General features: G+C 28.4%; 1 non-coding gene and 1 pseudogene across 1 annotated transcript; one reads left to right on the top strand and one right to left on the bottom strand.

The window, feature by feature from the left end:
• Positions 1 to 5,712, top strand: part of LOC125874048 (putative late blight resistance protein homolog R1A-3) — a 163,264-nt pseudogene that overhangs the window by 110,836 nt on the left and 46,716 nt on the right.
• TRNAS-UGA (transfer RNA serine (anticodon UGA)) lies at positions 3,512 to 3,593 on the bottom strand. The gene has a single exon. It is a non-coding gene; the product is annotated as a tRNA-Ser (tRNA).

Raw genomic sequence — 5,712 nt, 5'->3', positions numbered from 1 at the left:
TTTTAATTGGATAAAATTGCGAGACAATCAATCACGAAATTATAGTGTTACTTTAAGGGGAAACTAAGCAAATACCCCATAAAAATAAATAATTACAAACATATAGTCATTTGCATTCATGCCTCACTAAATAATTACACTATATACCCCTAAAGTAATTTCACTTAACCGATACTATATATATCAATATCATATACTATATTTGTATTATTAAGGCTGATAAATACGCTTAATTGATACTCAATCAGTATCATATACTGTATTGGTATTATTAAGCTCTTATAAGAGCATTGACTAATGAGTAATTTTGGAACAAGAAACATTAATGATACCACAACAATATACATAAACTCTTATAGTATCATTGACTAATGAGTAATTTCTGAACAAGAAATATTAGTGATATCAATACAGTAGATATATACTGATTTAGTATCAGTTAAGCAAAATTATCAGCCTTAATGATACCAACATAGTACATGATACTGATTTAGTATTATCAGTCTTAAAGAATGAGGGTATGAGTTGTAATTTTTTTTTTTTTTAAAGAATGGATATTTCTTGAATTACTTTGGATTGGGGTATGAGCATGTAATTATTTTGAGTTTCATGACCTATTATGTAGTTTTTCCTTATTTTTATCTCACATTGAGGGTGTGATAACAATCCTGGGATACTTAATCACGAAATAATTTATGGAAAAATTACATAACTATACACCATTTATTATCATAGTTTCTTATTTTCCTTACCATTTCAAAAAAATAAAAAATCCTCCTTTTTGCTCCCATCATCCCCTTTTCCGGATACATTAATTTGAAATTTCATACCCATGATTTTCTTTCCTTTTTACAAGCCACAAATCTCTCTATAGTTACCTACATTAATCCATTTTTGAATTTCAAATCTTTTCTCTTTCAATTAATGATTTCAAGTTATTCAAGAGGTAGATTTCTTTCCGTCACTTCAATTTTCAATTTCTTTTAATTATTTTTTTTAGTTTTTTCATCTTAAAAAATTATTGAATTTGTTACTTCCGGTCTCTTTACTGGAAGAGGGGTGGAAAACGTTGCTAATGCAGAGAATTTATTTTGGAGTGCATTTGGAATTGTTCCAAGAATTTCTAATGGCGGTCTTGATACACTTAATTTCATTGGTTCGATCTTTCAGTATTGGGCTTACCCAATTAGTCCGAGAAGGATACATCTTCGTTTCTTTCAGTTGATTAGATTGTTGACTTTTTTTTGTTTGGTTGTTCATCTTTTCTGATACATTTAGATTCAGATTTTCAATGTATTTAGTTGATTTTGTTTCTTAAACAAATGTATACTGTCTTCGTTTCAACGTTATGATACAATACAATTCTATCATGCACAATGTATCATGTTCAAATATTAGTTTTGATACATAACCTTTATTAATATTGATACTTGATACAAAAATTTTACCAACTGTATCATTTATGATGTATCGGCCTTTTCATCTACAAATTCCTAATACATATGGATTTTGCTCTCAAGCAAAATATGTTACATAAATAATAATGTATCATGCACTAATTTAGCATGATACGTAAATTTAAATTTATACTAAATGTATCTGATACATAACAATTACCAAACAGTAATGTATCGATCTCAAACCTAACATCTTATGGGCAACAACTTCTAATTTAATGTGTCTAGAAGAAATACAACACTTATCAATTTAAACAAGATACATAAATAATAATATATTGATAAATCTATCCATCTCGGAAATGAAATTCAATAAACGATTACACAACATTATAAAATGTATGAATGATCCATCAAAGCTATGCATCTCTTCAGCCTTTTTGTTTGTTGTATCAATGCATAACAGATACATTGAAAATCCAAACTCTTGTTTCTTTACCTCAACGATGTATCAGATCTCCAAATTTTTTTCTCAACTCATCGATCTCTAATTCAGTTGCAATGATTGATTTGAGATTCACAAACCAATATTTTGACCAACACCAATTCCATCACTTTTATATCGTTCATACCTCACCTCACTTTCTCAGATTCTGAAATGTCTCAATAAGATCGACATGCTCATGTTGTATCATTACAATTTGTCGACAAGTTTGATTCAAAAATTGAGAATTTTTTTGAAAGAATGGAAAGAAGAATTTTGGGATCTAAAAACACATTACATATACATCAAAATAGTAATGTATCACGACTTATATACCAAAAAATATACAAATTCAAAAATGAAAAAACAGAGGGTATACATAGCAAATCCAAATAACTTAAATCAAAATTAAAAGGATCTTCGATGAACTTGAAGATTCAAAAGGAAATTGTTTGTCCAACAACAATTTCATCACTTTTGTATCCTTCATAACTCACCTCTCTAACCCAAATTTCAACAAAAGTTTTTGAATCAAATCTGAAAGGTTTCTTCGCTGAACAGGGGGAAGCGATTTGAAAATTTGAATTTCTTCGTTCTGAATTTGCCTCTGTATCATTGAGGGTAAGAAGAAACGTAAGCGTAATTTATGAGTGTCAGATTTTATTTCCTTTTTAGCGTAACAAAAAGATTCTTCTTGTATTAGAATTAATGTATCTGGAAGGTACAAATTTTAAGGGATTATTGTAATTAGAAAAAAAAGTAGGAATAAGATGTAATTTACTCTTTACATTAGTTATACATAGTTTATTTTCCAGCCTAATGAGCTCTACTATATATGAATTAATATGAGCATTAGATATTCATATTAATTATTATTTTTTAAGAGTACAAATTTCAAAATAGACGACTAAAAATAAACACAAGAAATAATTACAAACTTTGAGCGCCATCATATGTTCTTCTAATTAAATAAAAGTTCTACTTCTTCTGCTAATGTGCTTAAAAGCTGTTTTTTTTTTTTTTTAAAAAATCAATTGATTAGCCTAAAAAAATGATAAAGAATATATGTTACATTATGCCATTAATATTAATCCTGTTCTTCTTCGACCTTGATGAGTACTTAAAAATCACAGGATTCAAATATATTATTATTATTATTATTATTATTATTATTATTATTATTATTATTTACTTTTTAAAAATCACAGGATTCAAATAACACTTTAGTACGATAAATACATTTACCTTTACGACAATCGAGAGAACCAATAATTTCTTCACTTATTATAACTTATAAGCATCAATAGAGACACGAAAGGACAAAAGAGCCAGTTCTAGAAGTAATGTATAAAGTGTATACTCCAAAACTAATTAGTATTATTATTATTTTTTTTTTTACTTAATTTGATTGCAAATATTCTACTTTGACGATATAAATATTTTCTATCAAAAGTAATTTATATTATGATCAAATTTATATATGTAATTAAGAATGTAAAAAACTTATCACTTCAAATTCAAACTAGGTGAACTTTAACCATTTTATTATAAATATTATTTTGATATTTGAGTTGAAATTTATTGTATTTTTCAAATAATTTTTTAATATAAGTATATATATAAAAAAAAGCGTCGACAGCAGGGTTCGAACCTGCGCGGGCGAAGCCCAACAGATTTCAAGTCTGTCTCCTTAACCACTCGGACATATCGACATATGTTTATCGTTCACTATTTAAATAATATATATTCTAATTAATTTTACTGGGATATTTATGGGTTTGGCCAATTTCTAGAAAACAAAGAATGTTTTTGAAAAATATTTTAAAATTTCATTTTTTACGCCAACCCCCGGGCACCCTGCAATTTTTTTTTTTTTTTAAAAATATTTCAGGGTCGGAAGTTCGGGTCAGATCTTAGGGTCGAATTATGGAACGGTCGCCTGGGTCGTGTTCTAGTTCGGGTGTCAAGGTCGGGTCCTAGATCGATTATCGGGGTTGTTTTTCGGGTCAAAACTTATTTTCCTAAAAATTATTTTCTAGTCTCAAGCCAAAATAAAAGATATTTTCTGGAAAATCTTTTTCATTCACCAACGAAACATTAAAAAAAAAAATTCTAGAAAAATTTTCTATTCACCAACCAAACATGAAAAATAAGTTAGAAATCCACTTGTTTTCCAAGAAAACATTTTTTAGGAAAATATTTTCCTTCGTACAAACACACCTAAAGTTCAAAAAGAAAAGAAGAATTTTAAATTTTGTGTCTTAAATATGTCGAGTAGAGAGTTAGAGTTAAAAATTTGTCAAAAAAGAAAAGAAACATTTTTTAAAAAATTGGATTAGAAAAAAAAGCAATACAAACAAAATAAAGCGAAAGGAGTACTTTCCTTAAAAAGAAATGTTTACTTTATCGAGTTGTGATGTTCTGTGCAAGCTTTAGGAACAAGGATAAAAAAAAAAAGGACAAATTACTTAACTACACTCCTTTACTTATCTTAATATCCATTTATCCCTACTTATTTCAAAAATTTCAAAAATTTCTTATTTTCCTATGTATCTCGCATGTATCCCGTGCACAACGCTATGTATCCCGCTATGTGGAATGTATCAAACGCTATGTATTCCGTGCACAATGCTATGTATCCCGCATGTATCCCGTGCCAACGCTATGTATCCCTCTATGTGGAATGTATCAAACACTATGTATCCCGCATGTATCCCGTGCACAACGCTATGTATCCCGCTATGTGGAATGTATCAAACCTAATGTATCCCATGCACAACGCTATGTATTCCGCAAACATCATTTTTGAGGGATTTTTGGTAAATAGAAAACTAGAAGGGATATAATGTTATTTAGTACTTATAATATGTGGTTCCTATAATTTATACTAAAAAAAACCCTTCCAAAAAGCTTAAAAAAAAGATTTTTTTTTTAATTAAAATTTTCGCTGAACATAAATTGTTGCTCTAATATTGATAAAGTACTTTCAATTTAATTAGCCAAACACAAGTTATTTCTTTTCAAAAATACTTTTTAAAATAACTTTTTAAATTTTTTTTGGACAAATAAGCTATTAGTCCAAGGATAAATAAAAGGGAAGATTACACCCGCTGATATCTCATAACATATGTTAACCATTTTCTGACTCAACTTTACAAAATTATCAGAAATAGCTCAATTCGGACAAAATTACCATGCATGATATGATTAATCCACATTTATTATATCTCTTCTCCAAGAAAGACAAATTCTTCTTCTTCTTCGACTTTTTTCCATTCTCAGATTCTTCGATTCTTCTTCTTCCAGCCACAAATTCTTCTTCTTGTGCTTCATCATTTTTCTTCGTCTCCTTTTTCCTTCTTCTGTTTTTTTTTTATAAAATATTCGACGTACTACAAACATGAATCGTTTTGAGAGAATTATATATCAAAAGACTCGAAACAACGAGATGATTTCATATCTAAAATTGGGGACTGTTTTAAGGTGATTTTGAGTTGCTCAAATTGAATAGTCAGTATATACTTCATGGATAGTCAACCTATACTTCATGTATAGTTAAGCTCTATTAAGCTTTTTGTTGAATATATCATAAAATACCAAGTAACTTTCTCCAAAAGTACCTTATACAAAAAAAAAAAAGGGCAAATTACAGAAATCACATACTTTTAAGGCAAAATTATAATTTATCCCTTAAAAGTTTATAATTACAGAAATCCCTCATTTTCGCGCATCAGATTAGTGTATCAACGCTTATATTATTGTATCTCGCGCATCAGATTAATGTATCAGCGTTTATATTATTGTATCTCGCGCATCAGATTAATGTATCAG

The sequence above is a fragment of the Solanum stenotomum genome, chromosome 8, assembly GCF_019186545.1.
Source record: "Solanum stenotomum isolate F172 chromosome 8, ASM1918654v1, whole genome shotgun sequence".
Classification (NCBI taxonomy): domain Eukaryota; kingdom Viridiplantae; phylum Streptophyta; class Magnoliopsida; order Solanales; family Solanaceae; genus Solanum; species Solanum stenotomum.
The sequence above is the reverse complement of the archived record's forward strand: the minus strand, read 5'-3'. Positions and strand labels throughout refer to the sequence as shown.